The sequence below is a fragment of the Zea mays genome, chromosome 5, assembly GCF_902167145.1.
Source record: "Zea mays cultivar B73 chromosome 5, Zm-B73-REFERENCE-NAM-5.0, whole genome shotgun sequence".
NCBI lineage: Eukaryota > Viridiplantae > Streptophyta > Magnoliopsida > Poales > Poaceae > Zea > Zea mays.
In genome coordinates, this window is record NC_050100.1 from 157,774,615 (window position 1) to 157,792,631 (window position 18,017).

Sequence of the window (18,017 nt, forward strand, 5' to 3'; positions counted from 1 at the left end):
CGGCCTCTTCTTTTGCAAAATCAACTAAGTAAAGTTTGCCGTCTAGTACACCCTTAAAAGCTAGTGAACCATCACATCTTCTAAAGACAGACACATCTACATTTGTAAATAGACAGTTATATCCCATATTGCATAATTGACTAACAGATAGCAAATTATATCCAAGAGACTCTACTAAAAACACATTAGAGATAGAGTGCTCATTTGAGATTGCAATTTTACCTAACCCTTTTACCTTGCCTTGATTCCCATCACCGAATATTATTGAATCTTGGGAATCTTTATTCTTGACGTAGGAGGTGAACATCTTCTTCTCCCCCGTCATATGGTTTGTGCATCCGCTGTCGATAATCCAGCTTGAACCCACGGATGCATAAACCTGCAAGGCAAATTTAGGCTTGGGTCTTAGGTACCCAACTCATGTTGGGTCCTGCAAGGTTAGCACAAATATCCTTAGGGACCCAAATGCAAGTTTTGTCTCCCTTGCATCTTGCCCCTAATTTTCTAGCAACTATCTTCCTATCCTTTCTACAAATAGCAAACGAAGCATTTAAAGCATGATATATTGTAGAAGGTTCATTAACTTTCCTAGGAACATTAACAACATTTCTCCTAGGCATATTATGAACATCATTTCTCCTACCAACATTTCTATCATGCACATAAGAAGAACTAGAAGCAAACATGGCATGAGAATCAAAGACATTATATGCATTACAACTCCTATAACCATTTCTAGATTGTCTCCTATCATAGTACATAAAGGCATGGTTCTTTTGCACACTACTAGCCATAGGGGCCTTCCCTTTCTCCTTGGCGGAGATGGGAGCCTTATGGCTTGTCAAGTTCTTGGCTTCCCTCTTGTAGCCAAGTCCATCCTTAATTGAGGGATGTCTACCAATCGTGTAGGCATCCCTTGCAAATTTTAGCTTGTCAAATTCATTCTTGCTAGTTTTAAGTTGGGCATTAAGACTAGCTAATTCCTCATTTAATTTGGAAATTGAAACTAAATGATCACTACAAGCATCAATGTCAAAATCTTTACACCTATTACAAGTTTCAACAATTTCTACACACGAATTAGATTTATTAGCTACTTCTAGTTTAGCATGTAAATCATCATTAAAACTTGTTAACGTAGCAATAGTTTCATGACAAGAAGATAATTCACTAGAGAGCATTTCATTCCTCTTAATTTCTAGAGCAAGAGATTTCTGTGCTTCTACAAATTTATCATGTTCTTCATACAACAAATCCTCTTGTTTTTCTAAAAGCATATTCTTGTCATTCAAGGCATCAATTAATTCATTAATTTTGTCTACCTTGGTTCTATCTAATCCCTTGAATAAGCATGAGTAATCTATCTCATCATCATCACTAGACTCATCCTCACTTGAAGAAGCATAAGTACTAGTATGAGTGCTTACTTTCTTCTCTCTTGCCATGAGGCAAGTGTGACGCTCGTTGGGGAAGAGGGATGACTTGTTGAAGGCGGTGGCGACGAGTCCTTCATTGTCAGAGTCGGAGGAGGAATAATCCGAATCCCACTCCTTTCCGATATGTGCCTCGCCCTTGGCCTTCTTGTAATGCTTCTTCTTCTCCCTCTTGTTCCCTTGGTCCTGATCACTATCATTGTCGGGACAGTTAGTGATAAAATGACCAAGCTTACCACATTTGAAGCATGAGTGCTTCCCCTTGGCTTTGGTCTTGCTTGGCTGCCCCTTGCGACCTTTAAGCGCCATCTTGAAGCGCTTAATGATGAGGGCCATCTCCTCATCATTGAGCCCGGCCGCCTCAACTTGCGCCACCTTGCTTGGTAGCGCCTCCTTGCTCCTTGTTGCCTTGAGAGCAATGGGTTGAGGCTCATGAATAGGACCGTTCAACGCGTCGTCCACGTATCTTGCCTCCTTGATCATCATTCGCCCGCTTACGAACTTCCCAAGAACTTCTTCGGGCGACATCTTGGTGTACCTGGGATTTTCACGTATATTGTTCACCAAATGAGGATCAAGAACGGTAAATGACCTTAGCATTAGGCGGACGACGTCGTGGTCCGTCCATCGCGTGCTCCCGTAGCTCCTTATTTTGTTGATAAGGGTCTTGAGCCGGTTGTATGTTTGGGTTGGCTCCTCGCCCCTTATCATCGCGAACCGTCCAAGCTCGCCCTCCACCAACTCCATTTTGGTGAGCAAGGTGACGTCGTTCCCCTCATGAGAGATCTTGAGGGTGTCCCAGATCTGCTTGGCATTGTCCAAGCCGCTCACCTTGTGATACTCGTCCCTGCACAAAGAGGCTAGCAACACAGTAGTAGCTTGTGCATTTTATGAATCTGTTCATTAATAAACACAGGGCTATCCGAGCTATCAAATTTCATTCCACTTTCCACAATCTCCCAAATGCTTGGATGGAGAGAAAACAGGTGAGTACGCATTTTGTGGCTCCAAAATCCGTAGTCCTCTCCATCAAAGTGAGGGGGCTTGCCAAGTGGAATGGGGAGCAATTGAGCATTTGAGCTATGCGGGATGCGCGAATAATCGAAAGAAAAGTTTGAGTTAACCGTCTTTCGTCTATCGTAGTCGTCGTCGTCCTTTTGGGAGGAGGAAGATTCGTCACTGTCGTAGTAGACAATTTCCTTGATGCGCCTTGTCTTCTTCTTCCTCCCGTCTTTTCTTTTGTGGCCCGAGCCTGAGTCGGTGGGCCTGTCATCATTGGGCTCGTTGACGAAGGACTCCTTCTCCTTGTCGTTGATCACCATCCCCTTACCTTTAGGATCCATCTCTTCGGGCGATTAGTCCCTTTCTTGAAGAGAACGGCTCTGATACCAATTGAGAGCACCTAGAGGGGGGGGGTGAATAGGTGATCCTGTAGAACTTCAAAAACTTAAGCCACAAAACTTGGTTAATTGTTAGCACAGTAATTTGCCAAATGGCTATAGAAGGATCTCAACACAACACAATAACCAAGAGATATCAATCACAGAGATGGCACAGTGGTTATCCCGTGGTTCGACCAAGACCAACGCTTGCCTACTCCACGTTGTGGCGTCCCAACGGACGAGGGTTGCAATCAACCCCTCTCAGGTGGTCCAAAGACCAACTTGAATACCACGGTGTTGCTTTGCTTTTCTTAATCCCGCTTGCGAGGAATCTCCACAGCTTGGAGCCTCTCGCCCTTACAAAAGATGTTCACAAAGAATCACGGAGCAAGGGAGGGATTAGCAACTCACACACGACACAAAGATCACAGCGAATACGCACACACAAAACCCAGACTTGAGCTCAAGAGACTAGCACACTAGAACGGAGCTCAAATCACTAGAATGTCGAACAAGTGCGCAAGAATGAAGAGTGAGTGATCAATAATGCTCAAAGGATGCTTGGTGTGCTCCTCCATGCGCCTAGGGGTCCCTTTTATAGCCCCAAGGCAGCTAGGAGCCGTTGAGCACAAATCTGGAAAGCCATTCTTGCCTTCTGTCGTCGGGGGCACCGGACAGTCCGGTGCACACCGGACACTGTCCGGTGCCCGATTTCCTTCCTTAAACAGCGAAGCCGACCGTTGGCAAACTTGGAGCCGTTGGCGCACCGGACATGTCCGGTGCACACCGGACAGTCCGGTGCCATCTTCTAGTCGTTGGCTCAGCCACGTGTCCCGCGCAGATTGCGCGGCCGACCGTTGGCTCACCGGACAGTCTGGTGCACACCGGACAGTCCGGTGAATTTTAGCCGTACGTCGCCGGTGAATTCCCGAGAGCGGCCAGTTCGCTCGAACCAGCCTGGCACACCGGACACTGTCCGATGCACCACCGGACAGTCCGGTGCTCCCAGACTCAGCAGATTCTTGGCTGCTCGAGCGAAGACATTTCCAATTGGATTTCTCCTATTTCCAGCACTTAGACACAATACATTAGTTCATAAAACAATGTACTAAGTCTGAGAAACATACCTTTATCCTTGATTTGTACTTTGTCCACCTTTTTACACTTAGGCACTTGTGTTGGACACTAAATCACCAAAACACTTAGAAATGGCCCAAGGGCACATTTCCCTTTCACATCCCACGGGAGCTAGCTGTGGTCCCCGTTCAGGCGGGGGGCCATGACCCACAGCTCAAGCAAATCTGCGGGGTACAGGCCAGGCTCGACGAGGGAGTAGGAGCGCTTGAGCCGATCCGTCGGGACGTCGGGCAGGCATGGGCGGGCCAACCTCCGGCCGGAGAAATACGTCATCTGCCCTAGGGCCTCCAGCACCGCATCGCCGACGACGTCAGGTTCAGGCCGCCACCCGCATCTAGTGGGGTCGGCCAGAACCTGGCGGCAGCGGCAATGCTTCTCCGCGCGATGCCGGAGCCATCAACCACCGAGGGGTGGCGAATCCAGGGAGAGCTCAAGAATCTCCTGGAAGGCGCCGCGGTCCAACGGGCCGAGAGCTCTGCCTCCCAAAGGCAGGGGTACCCCTCGGAACCTCATGCCGCGACTTCCCGATTCATGCGGGAAGCCTCGATCTGCCCCGGGCGCACGTGCAACACAGTGCCTGCGGCCCCGAGTCGCCTCGGCAACGAGCACCATCACCGCGACCGTCGGGCCCACCTCGACGAGAGGGTGCGCCGAGGCTACCACCCCAGGCGTGGGGGACGCTACGACAGCGGGGAGGATCGAAGTTCCTCGCCCGAGCCACCCGGTCCGCAGGCCTTCAGCCGAGCCATACGACGGGCGCCGTTCCCGACCCGGTTCCGACCCTCGACTACTATCACAAAGTACTCGGGGGAGACGAGACTGGAACTGTGGCTCGCGGACTACCGTCTGGCCTGTCAACTGGGTGGAACGGACGATGACAACCTCATCATCCGCAACCTCCCCCTGTTCCTCTCCGACACCGCTCGCGCCTGGTTAGAGCACCTGCCTCCGGGGCAGATCTCCAACTCGGACGACCTGGTCCAAGCTTTTGCCGGGAATTTCCAGGGTACATACGTGCGCCCTGGGAATTCCTGGGACCTTCGAAGCTGCCGACAGCAGCCGGGAGAGTCTCTCCAGGATTACATCCGGCGATTCTCGAAGCAGCGCACCGAGCTGCCCAACATCACCGACTCGGATGTCATCGGCGCGTTCCTCGCTGGCACCACCTGCCGCGACCTGGTGAGCAAGCTGGGTCGCAAGACCCCCACCAGGGCGAGCGAGCTGATGGACATCGCCACCAAGTTCGCCTCCGGCCAGGAGGCGGTCGAGGCTATCTTCCAGAAGGACAAGCAGCCCCAGGGCCGCCCTTCGGAAGATGCCCCCGAGGCGTCAACTCAGCGCGGCGCCAAGAAGAAGGGCAAGAAGAAGTCGCAAGCGAAACGCGACGCCGCCGACGCGGACCTTGTCGCCGCCACCGAGTACAAGAACACTCGGAAGCCCCCCGGAGGTGCCAACCTCTTCGACAAGATGCTCAAGGAGTCGTGCCCCTATCACCAGGGGCCCGTCAAGCACACCCTTGAGGAGTGTGTCATGCTTCGGCGCCACTTCCACAGGGCCGGGCCACCCGTGGAGGGTGGCAAGGCCCGCGACGACGACAAGAAGGAAGATCACCAGGCAGGAGAGTTCCCCGAGGTCCGCGACTGCTTCATGATCTATGGTGGGCAAGCGGCGAACGCCTTGGCTCGGCACCGCAAGCAAGAGCGCCGGGAGGTCTGTTCGGTGAAGGTGGCGGCGCCAGTCTACCTAGACTGGTCCGACAAGCCCATCACCTTCGACCAAGCCGACCACCCCGACCATGTGCTGAGCCCGGGGAAATACCCGCTCGTCGTCGACCCCGTCATCGGCGACGTCAGGCTCACCAAGGTCCTCATGGACGGAGGCAGCAGCCTCAACATCATCTACGCCGAGACCCTCGGGCTCCTGCGTGTTGATCTGTCCTCCGTCCGGGCAGGCGCTGCGCCCTTCCATGGGATCATTCCCGGGAAGCGCGTCCAGCCCCTCGGACAGCTCGACCTTCATGTCTGCTTCGGAACACCCTCCAACTTCCGAAGGGAGACCCTGACGTTCGAGGTGGTTGGGTTCCGAGGAACCTACCACGCGGTACTGGGGAGGCCATGCTACGCGAAGTTCATGGCCGTCCCCAACTACACCTACCTGAAGCTCAAGATGTCGGGCCCCAACGGGGTCATCACCGTTGGCCCCACGTACAAACACGCGTTCGAATGCGACGTGGAGTGCGTGGAGTACGCCGAGGCCCTCGCCGAGTCCGAGGCCCTCATCGCCGACCTGGAGAGCCTCTCAAAGGAGGTGCCAGACGTGAAGCGTCATGCCGGCAACTTTGAGCCAGCGGAGACGGTTAAGTCCGTCCCCCTCGACCCCAGCAGTGACGCCTCCAAGCAAGTCCGGATCGGCTCCGAGCTCGGTCCCAAATAGGAAGTAGTGCTCGTCGACTTTCTCCGCGCGAACGCCGACGTCTTCGCGTGGAGTCCCTCGGACATGCCCGGCATACCGAGGGATGTCGCCGAGCACTCGCTGGACATCCGAGCTGGAGCCCGACCCGTCAAGCAGCCTCTGCGCCGATTCGACGAGGAGAAGCGCAGAGCCATAGGCGAGGAGATCCACAAGCTAATGGCGGCAGGGTTCATCAAGGAGGTATTCCATCCCGAATGGCTTGCCAACCCTGTGCTTGTGAGAAAGAAAGGGGGGAAATGGCGGATGTGTGTAGACTACACTGGTCTCAACAAAGCATGTCTGAAGGTTCCCTACCCTCTGCCTCGCATCGACCAAATCGTGGATTCCACTGCTGGGTGCGAAACCCTGTCTTTCCTCGATGCCTACTCGGGGTATCACCAAATCAGGATGAAAGAGTCCGACCAGCTCACGACTTCTTTCATCACACCCTTTGGCATGTACTGCTATGTCACCATACCGTTCGGCTTGAGGAATGCGGGCGCGACGTACCAGCGGTGCATGAACCATGAGTTCGGCGAACACATTGGCCGCACGGTCGAGGCCTACGTCGATGACATCGTGTCACACCCGGTTTTGGAAGGTAAACCGAATGCGAACTATGTACGTGCCAGGATCAGAACTCACGTACACAGCGATTACATAAATGAACATCATCGCACAGTGCTCGAATAATAACATAAAAGAGTACTTAACTTATTACATCACAGAGTCATAGACATCAACATAGTCATCGTCTTAACAGGTAAATCAAAGTACTAGCGAAACGCAGTAAAGAAAAGGCCTCCACAGGCAGCTGACTGGGGGTTGCCGCCAACCCACACCTAGAATTCGTCGTAGTCTTGGAACTCCTGGAAGTCTCCTTCTCCTGAGCAGTGGTTGCAATGTGGACAACCTGGTGTTTTGTGGTAAAGCAAGGATGAGTACACATCAACGTACTCAGCAAATGTCCCGTTTGGCTGAGGTGGACTAGCTTTATGTGGGGTTAGGCTCAAGCAGTTGCTTTTAGTTGGTCAGGTATTTATCATTAGTAGAAGCCAGATTTTAGCATTAACCAACCCGTAAACCATTCCCTCATCGAGGAACATCATTATCATCATCGAACCAAAATCATAAATGGAACCACTGTGTCTCGAACCATTTGTATCTCTAATCAAAGAGGATCCCAAGGCTGCTCTTAACCGTGAGCACGGCTGATATATCAGTTTCACTACCCTCTGCAGAGGTTGCACACTTTACCCATGAGTCATGATTCCCTTTCTACCCGGGGAGAGCTAATCCCCATTGACCACTACCTAGGTGGTCCGGTAGGGCATCACTACGTAGCTTTTACAAAGATTCCCTAGAGATCATAGCTGCCCGTTAGGTTTCTCCAGTTTGATAAACACAGTACCCCTCCCCGCAGGAGAGTGACTAACAAAGAGCAAAACGAAAGAACCTCGGCACTCAGCCTCGGCAGAGCAAGCACTGTGCCTGGACCCCATTGACGGCACGACGGCTAAGCAACTACACCTCTAGTTCATCTAATTAATCAGCTAAGGGCATCCCATTTAACCCTCATGGTTGCACTGTTATCCCGGGTGGTCTCTCAACGAACCAGTCCTTACGGAGAGGTACTCAGGAAACAACCTGAGCCCCCTAGAGTATCACAAGATCATCAACATCATCAGGATAACAGTATCATAAATAGTCACATCATGTTCATTGATTAAGTTAAGGCAATAGCAGAGTGCTAACCATAACAACCCAATAGGTCATCAAGGACAAAGTAAAGTGTAAAGCTAGTCAATCCTTAGGTTTCAAGTAAGTAATGCGGGATAGTAAGTTATAAATGAGTAGGACATAATGGGACAGAGGACACTTGCCTTCACCAAACTGCTGATCAGGGACTTCCTCTGCAACTGCCTCGGGAAACACAGACTGCTCGTTGTCTACGTAAAGCAATCACTCACACTATGCACTTGGGAAAATAACAAACAAAAACAAAATACCAAACATATGCAGCAGAGAGAGGTCACATGTTCATAACAGAAAAGGGATAGGCACTCTGGTGTTCTCTAGGCCTGGGGTAGAGGACTATACAAAATGAGTCATTATCCACTACTCAGGTTTAAGTCAGGGGTGGGATTAAATAATTATCTGGTTTAAGTTCCTAAACTTAAGTGTTTGAGTCCATAAACTTAAGTGCTCCAACTTTTATTAAAGTCTACTTTCTTTTATTTATCTCAAATAGGGTTCCCATAACATTAACTTTATCCTAATGATTAACCATTAATTGGGACATGGAAACAGCAGGGAAACATTGCATAAACAGATAGATAATAATATTATGAACATTTTGCAATTTGAAGCACCTAATTTGGAGTTCATATGACAAAGTTATGAATTTTACAAGTTTAGGGGTTAAAATTATACCCTAAGGACCTATTTTGAATTAAATAAAAGGTCCGAGGACCTAACTGCGAGAAACCAGGGACGGCGGGCGCAATTTCCAGAAAACAGGGGGGTTCTTTAAGAAAATGCGCGGGCGAAGGGGTATCGGGCGCTTACAGCCGTTGGATCTCAAACGGACGACCAGGATTAGATCCTGCGGGCAGGCGCGCGGCGGCGTGAGCGGCTGACAGGCGGGGCCGGGCGGGCAGCGCGGGCGCGGGGCTGACAGGCGGGGCCCAGTTGGCAGCGCGAGCGCGGGCGACTGGTAGGCGGGGCCCAGTTGGCAGGGAGGCGGGGCGCGGGGGAAACGGCTCTGGGCCGTTGGATCTCAGGCGAACGGCTGAGGCTGGGTTCGGGCTATTTGAAACAGGGCCGTCCGATCTAAGATGGACGGCGGAGATGGGGCGGCTGGCTCCTGTCTCCTTCCCCAGCCAGCTGAGGCGGCGGCGCCCGTCCCGCGGCGGAGAACTCGCCGGAGACGAGGGGCGCGGGGGCCCTGCGGGTCCCCGGGGCGACCTGAGTGGCCGGGAAGGTTGGGGAGGGCGCGGGGAACCTTTTGGTGGGGACTAGGTCGGGGCAGGGGCACCGGAGGGGGGCGGTTCGCGGTGGAGCGGCTCGACGGCGGCGCTAAACTACTCCGGCGAGGAATTAAACGCGATAGAGAGCAAGACAAAGGCCAATAGGGGCGGGAGAGGTCCCTTACCTCAAAGCGGCCTCCGGGGACTCCTCGGTGGCGACGGAGACGCGACGGCGGCCCGGGGCGACGGTGGCGGCTGCACGGAGGACGGCGGGTGAGCGCGGGCAGAGCGAAATAGGGAGGGGAAGGGAAATTGGTGCGCGTTCCGGGTTGCGGACGTCGGGGCGAAGCTCACCGTGGCAATGGACACGGCGGAGCTCCAACGGCGGCCGGGAACCGAGCTCGGAACGGCGGGGTTTACGGCGGCGGCGCTCTGGCGTGCGCACAGCGAGGGAGAGGTGGAAGAGGGGGGGGCCGGTTGGTGCGCAAATGAGGGAGGGGGAGATGGCGAGCAAGGCTCGGGGCTCAAGTGGCCGAGGGCGAGGTGGGGCGAGCCCCACGCGCGACGTGGGCGCAGAGACCGCGGCACGCACGGCGGCGGTTACGCGAAGACGGAGAAGCTGACAAGCCGGGCCCGCGGCGCAGAGAGAGAGAAGAAAGTGGGTGCGAGCGCGAGGAAAGCGGGGCTGACGGGCCGGGCCCACGGGCAGAGAGAGCGAGGGAGCGGGCGCACGCGCGGGGAAGCGGCAGCGCCGACAGGTGGGGCCGGGCGAGCAGAGAGAGCGGGAGGCGGGCGCGCGCAAGGCGGGCCGACTGGGCCGAAAGGCCGAGGGGGCGGGGAAAGCGGGCTTCTTTTCCTTTTTCTTTTATTTTGGTATTTGTTTTCTCTTTTCTTTTTATTTTCTCTATTTGATTCAAATTCAAATGAGCCACAAATTCAAATTAGACCTTTTGAGAATTATGCACCAAACAAAAGTGAAATCTAGGGTTCAACATGATGCAACAATTCATACTCCGTTGGAGTTTGAGCTAATAGACTATAATTATAAATAAGATAACCACTTTTCTCCTATAGAAATGAGAGAGAGGAGATTGGGGAAGGATGAGAAAAGGGAAGTAACACCTGAATTTGTGAATATGAGCAAAGAAATTTTATACCCCCAAATTCAGGGTGTTACAAACCTATCCCCCTTAAAAGAATCTCGCCCCCGAGATTCAGGGTTGGTCAGCAAAGAGTTCGGGGTATTTGGCTTTCAGATCATCTTCTCGTTCCCAGGTTGCTTCTTCCTCAGAGTGGTGACCCCACCTGACTTTGCACATTCTGATGGTGTTTCTCCGGGTGACCCTGTCTGCAAACTCCAAAATCTGCGTTGGCTTCTCTATGTAGGTCAGATCTTCCTGAACTTCCAAACCCTCCACTGGCAACTGCTCTTCTGGTACTCGCAGACATTTCTTCAATTGCGACACGTGGAACACATTGTGCACTGCTGACAAGCTCTCTGGTAGGTTGAGCTGGTAGGCCACTTCTCCACGCTTTGCTTGAATCTGATATGGTCCAACGTACCGGGGTGCTAACTTGCCTTTGACTCCGAACCTTCTGACTCCCCTGATAGGTGACACCTTCAGATAGACGTAGTCTCCCACTTCAAAACTCAGTTCTCTTCTCCTGCGGTCCGCATAGCTTCGTTGTCTTGACTGTGCTATCTTCAGGTTCTCCCGAACCATTTTGATATTCTCTTCGGCTTCAAGCAAAATGTCGGGGCCAAACACCTGTCTCTCTCCAGGCTGGTCCCAATGCAGCGGAGTCCTACAACTCCGTCCATAGAGTGCCTGAAACGGTGACATCTTCAAGCTGGCCTGGTAACTATTGTTGTAGGAGAATTCTGCATAAGGTAATCTTTTGTCCCATCCTGACTTGTCTTGCAACGCACAGGCTCTCAACATATCTTCTAGGATCTGATTAGTTCTTTCAGTCTGACCGTCTGTCTGCGGGAGATAAGCTGAGCTGAAGCTCAAATGCGTGCCCAAAGCTTCTTGTAGCTGCTGCCAAAAATGAGATGTGAACTGCGTTCCTCGATCTGACACTATCTTCTTCGGCACACCATGAAGGCAGACTATACGTGACATGTATAACTCAGCTAACGTTGCTCCGGTGTATGTTGTCTTCACAGGTATGAAATGGGCCACCTTTGTTAAGCGGTCCACAACCACCCAGATGGAATCATAACCGGCCCGGGTACGAGGTAGGCCAACTATAAAATCCATCCCGATCTCATCCCACTTCCACTGAGGAATCCGCAATGGCTGCAACAATCCGGCAGGCCTCTGATGCTCTGCTTTGGTTCTCTGACAACTATCACAGATGGCGACATATTCTGCGATCTCTCTTTTCATGCCATACCACCAAAACCTCCTTTTTAAATCCTGGTACATCTTTTCGCTTCTCGGGTGTATGGAGTAGGCTGTCTCATGAGCTTCCTTTAGGATCAGCTCCCGAATAGGTTTGAGGTCGGGAACACACAATCGGTCCTTGAACCATATTACTCCCTCTTCATCCTCTCGAAAGTCTTTGCCTCTTCCTTCTAAGATCAGCTGTCGAATCTTGTTGATGTTTTCATCATCCTTCTGCCCTTCTTTGATCTCCCACTCTAGGGTGGGCTCTAACTCCACCGTTACTCCTTGCGTACTGTTTAGGAAACCAAGGCTCAGTCTGTCGAACTCTTTGGCTAACTCATACGGCATCGGGTACGATGCCAACATATTAACTTGACTCTTCCTGCTCAGAGCATCTGCAACAACATTGGCTTTGCCTGGATGGTAATGTATCTCCAACTCATAGTCTTTGATCAATTCCAACCATCTTCGCTGCCTCATGTTTAACTCTGACTGGGTGAATATGTACTTCAGACTTTTATGATCTGTGTAGATGTCGCATTTCTGTCCATACAGGTAATGTCTCCAGGTCTTTAAGGCATGAACCACTGCTGCCAACTCCAGGTCATGTGTGGGATAATTTTTCTCATGGATCTTCAACTGTCGAGATGAGTATGCTACAACTCTTCCTTCTTGCATTAGCACACATCCCAATCCGGTGTAAGAAGCATCGCAATACACTGAAAATGGCTTGTGAACATCAGGCAGGACTAACACAGGAGCTGTAGTCAATCTACTCTTCAGTTCTTCAAATGCTTCCTGACACTTTTGGGTCCACTTAAACTCAACTTTCTTCGCCAGTAACGCTGTCATTGGTCTAGCAATCTTTGAAAAGCCTTCGATGAAACGCCTGTAATATCCAGCCATTCCAATGAAGCTCTTGATCCCGCGAACATCCTTCGGTGCTTTCCAGTTCAGGATATCTACTACTTTCTTTGGATCCACTGCTAACCCATCTTCATTTATGATGTGACCCAGAAACAAGACTTCATGAATCCAGAACTCGCATTTGCCCAACTTGGCATACAATTGATGCTCTCGAAGCCTTTGCAGTACCATCTTCAAATGCTCTGCATGATCTTCCTCACTTTGAGAGTATATGAGAATGTCATCGATGAACACTACCACAAACTTGTCTAGATAATCCATGAACACACTGTTCATCAGATACATAAAGAAGGCTGGTGCATTTGTCAAACCAAAGGACATAACTGTGAACTCATATAACCCGTACTTGGTGATGAATGCTGTCTTCGGTATGTCCGAGGGTCGGATTCTGAGTTGATGGTAACCTGATCTCAGATCTATCTTCGAGAATACACTGGCACCTCTGAGTTGGTCAAACAGATCTTCTATTCTTGGCAAAGGGTACTTGTTCTTAATAGTGACTTCGTTCAGGGCTCTGTAATCTATGCACATCCTTTTGGTACCATCTTTCTTCTCTACAAACAACACTGGAGCGGCCCAAGGCGAGGTGCTTGGCCTGATGTAACCCTTCTCTAACATCTCATCTATCTGCTTCTTGAGTTCTACCAGTTCTGGTCCAGACACTCGATAGGCCCTTTTTGAAATGGGGGCGGTACCAGGGATAAGCTCTATGGCAAATTCAACCTTTCTCTCGGGTGGCATGCCCGTTAGCTCCTCGGGAAACACATCCGGAAAGTCTGACACAACCTTGATAGCCTCGAGCGGGTTAGGCTCCTTACTACCAACTGAAATCTGGTGACAGACTCCCTCTTCTGATTTAGGCATCCATAGCTCGGCCACTACCTCTTCTCCTGACGGGGACTTCAATGTTACGGTCCTCTTGTCACAACTAACATTCGCCTCATACTTCATTAACCAATTCATCCCTAAAATAATGTCTATCCCAGGGGTGTCTATTACTATTAAGTCACTGGGGAATCCTATCCCCCTTATTTCCACCATTATATTTGAGCATATTTTATCTGTTTGCACCTTGCCACCGACCGAATTAATCCTCATGGGCGGCATCATTGCCTCTACTGAGATGTTATGCAATTCTACCCATGTTGCAGTGACAAATGAATGAGTTGCACCAGTATCAAATAACACTTTCGCGGGATGAGATTCGACTGAAAACATACCTACTGCCACATCTGGTGCATCCTGGATTGCTTCGGCCTCCAAGTGGTTCACCTTTCCACGGTTGTACGCTTGGTTACGATTGCCTGCTGCCGGCTGCAGTACACCTTGCCTTGTTGGAGCATTGGGGTTGGTCTGCTGCTGCGCCAACTTCTTTGGGCACTGCATCGCCCAGTGGCCTTGTTCTCCACAGTGGAAACATCCTCTGCCTCCTCCTTGTGCTGGGGCTGCTTGGTTGCTCTGATTCGCTGCTGGGGCAGGAAGGCGAGGTGCCTGGTTGTTCTGCTTCTGATACTGATTACTTCCCTGCTGGCTGTGCTGACGATACTGCTGCTGCTGCTACGGGTACTGCCTCTGAAACTGCTGCTGATGCAGACGCTGATTTTGATTCTGGTATCCCTGTGGGTGACCAGGCCTGCCTTGCTGAGACGAACTGCCCGAGAAACGTGGACGGCTGATGCCTCCGGACTGGTGTCCACTCATCTTGCGCTTCCGATCTTCCATGTCCTTACGCTTCTTCTCGGTCATAACTGCCCTGTCGATCAGGTGCTGGAAGGTGGGGAAGGTGTGATTCATCAGCTGGTAATGCAGGGGATCCACCAAACCTCTCATGAACCTGTACTGCCTTTTAGCATCAGTGTTGACGTCTTCAGGTGCATAACGAGACAGCTGCAGAAACTTGTCTCTGTACTCACTAACAGACAGGGGTCCCTGCTTCAGAGCCAGAAACTCCTCCTTCTTCACGATCATCAGTCCCTCTGGCACATGGTACCGACGGAAACTCTCGCTGAATTCCTCCCACGTGATGGCTTCAGGGTCAGCATGGGTGGCGAGGTAGGACTCCCACCAGGACTGGGCTGCTCCCCTTAGCTGACGGGGACCATACAGAACCTTCTCCCTGTCGTCACATTGGGCGGTGCGCAGTTCCCTTTCCACTGCGCGCAGCCAGTCTTCTGCATCCATGGGGTCAGCAGAATGGGCGAAGGTAGGAGGGTGCCCTCTCATGAACTCACCACGCTTATCCCGTGGCATCTGGGGCATCTGCACTTGCAATTGGGGTTGGGGTTGCTGTTGAGCCTGCTGCATGGCTGCCAGAGTCTGCCCAATGGCCTGCACTGCTTGAGTCTGCATCAAAAACATCTGCTCCACTGACATCGGGGGTGGTGGGGGAGGTTGCCTCTGTTGTTCCTCCTGCTGGTCATGCTGCTCTTGCTGAGCACGCCTGTTGCATCGGCGCCTGTTGTCAGACATCTGTGGAAGACATTCATACATCAGCATTGATCCTACAACCCTTCAGCATAAGAAAAGAGAATACAGAATTCTTCATGACACTGAGTGAACAAAGGGCTTCACTGATCCTCATTATGATTCAACACCGCTTCTTAGATAAGAAGGAAAGTGGAGGCAAATGGTTTCCCAACTAAGCAACTGACTTCATTAACATTACTAGCTAGGCCAAACTGCAGGGGAAACCCACAGGTTGGCAACAGTCATTACAAAGATTCAAATCCAGCACAAGTTCACCATAACAAGCAATAAAGCAACTGATAAGCAAACTAAACTAAATGGAAGCAACTGATAAGCAAACTAAACTGACTACCTAAGACTGGGACATCTGCCTTAAGAATTATTACAAACTCCGACGCTAACGATCTAAGGATCCAGATCTATCCTGGTCTTACAGACAGGGGAACCATAAGTGTGGTGACCACGTGGCGGCGAGCGGTATGGGTGCTGAGTCCCAACAGGTGCGGGAGAACCACTCTCCTGGTGATGGCGCTCTGCCAGCTCAGCACGCAACCCCGCAATCTCCGTTCGAGCCCTGCTTAGCTCGTCCAGAGAGTGATCCAGCTCAGTGTTAAGCACTGCGACTAGGTTGACTGTGCTGCTCAACCTAGGGTTAGCCTCACCAACGGGTGAGACAACCACACTCTCTGTGCTGCCAGTAGGGCGGCGGGGGTAGTACCGAAGGTTAAGACCATCGGCCACGCCACCGAACAGAGAACAGTACTGGGAGAGTGCACGCCGTGCTGCATCCTGCATAGCCGCCTCCGCAGTGTCCCTCTCAGAGATAGAGTAGTGCTCCGAAACGGCCTCCGCACCTCGGAGGTCATCCTCCGGACGGCGAACTAGGCAGGTAGCCTCCCAGCGGTCCGGGTACCTCCCGCGACTGTGCTGGTAGACTACACAACGATACTCGATCGACCAGGTGTGCCGGTCGAAAGCCTGGCGCAGCAAGGTGTCGAGTGCGTCGTGGAAGTGACAACCGCGAGCGGCGTCACGGGTGATGGGTCGGGCGACCCATCCTTCCGCCTCCTGCGGCTCAGAGGACTCCGTACTGTGGTCTGAGTCGTCGTCGTCGGGATCTCCTCCAGTAGCTCCTCCAACAGCCGGGACGTCCCGCGGTGGTGCAGGGGGCGCCTCCAGCTGGGCAACAGAGGAACGGGGCCTCACGGACTCCACCTCTCGCTGGGGTGGGGAGGAAGAGCCCTGCTGCTCTCCGTGCTGGCGCCGGCGTTCCTGCTCCTCACGCAGACGGTGGTGCAGCCTCTCCAGGTGACTCGACTGTCCGGACACGGTGCGGTGCAGAGGACGCTCCGCAAGTCGAGACAGCAGGAAAGGAATCACCGACTTACGTGCAGTGTGTCTAAGACGAGCCATCTACAAAAGACACCATAAGCACAAGAGTAAGAGCAGAACTAATATGACAAGTGAATAAACCAAAGATAGAATAAGATAAAAATTTTAACAAGGTATAGTATAGATAGATAGTAAAACATAGGGTTGGTTGAGGTGACCGACTTTTGAAGTAACAACAGAGGTCAAGGTGAGAGGGAAGGTCAATAGTCCTTAGTACGACCAGTGCTACTCTAGGTCAGCGGTCCTACAGTCAGCACGGCTTTGATACCACTTATGTCACACCCGGTTTTGGAAGGTAAACCGAATGCGAACTATGTACGTGCCAGGATCAGAACTCACGTACACAGCGATTACATAAATGAACATAATCGCACAGTGCTCGAATAATAACATAAAAGAGTACTTAACTTATTACATCACAGAGTCATAGACATCAACATAGTCATCGTCTTAACAGGTAAATCAAAGTACTAGCGAAACGCAGTAAAGAAAAGGCCTCCACAGGCAGCTGACTGGGGGTTGCCGCCAACCCACACCTAGAATTCGTCGTAGTCTTGGAACTCCTGGAAGTCTCCTTCCACGACTTCGCCTTCTCCTGAGCAGTGGTTGCAATGTGGACAACCTGGTGTTTTGTGGTAAAGCAAGGATGAGTACACATCAACGTACTCAGCAAATGTCCCGTTTGGCTGAGGTGGACTAGCTTTATGTGGGGTTAGGCTCAAGCAGTTGCTTTTAGTTGGTCAGGTATTTATCATTAGTAGAAGCCAGATTTTAGCATTAACCAACCCGTAAACCATTCCCTCATCGAGGAACATCATTATCATCATCGAACCAAAATCATAAATGGAACCACTGTGTCTCGAACCATTTGTATCTCTAATCAAAGAGGATCCCAAGGCTGCTCTTAACCGTGAGCACGACTGATATATCAGTTTCACTACCCTCTGCAGAGGTTGCACACTTTACCCATGAGTCATGATTCCCTTTCTACCCGGGGAGAGCTAATCCCCATTGACCACTACCTAGGTGGTCCGGCAGGGCATCACTACGTAGCTTTTACAAAGATTCCCTAGAGATCATAGCTGCCCGTTAGGTTTCTCCAGTTTGATAAACACAGTACTCCTCCCCGCAGGAGAGTGACTAACAAAGAGCAAAACGAAAGAACCTCGGCACTCAGCCTCGACAGAGCAAGCACTGTGCCTGGACCCCATTGACGGCACGACGGCTAAGCAACTACACCTCTAGTTCATCTAATTAATCAGCTAAGGGCATCCCATTTCACCCTCATGGTTGCACTGTTATCCCGGGTGGTCTCTCAACGAACCAGTCCTTACGGAGAGGTACTCAGGAAACAGCCTGAGCCCCCTAGAGTATCACAAGATCATCAACATCATCAGGATAACAGTATCATAAATAGTCACATCATGTTCATTGATTAAGTTAAGGCAATAGCAGAGTGCTAACCAT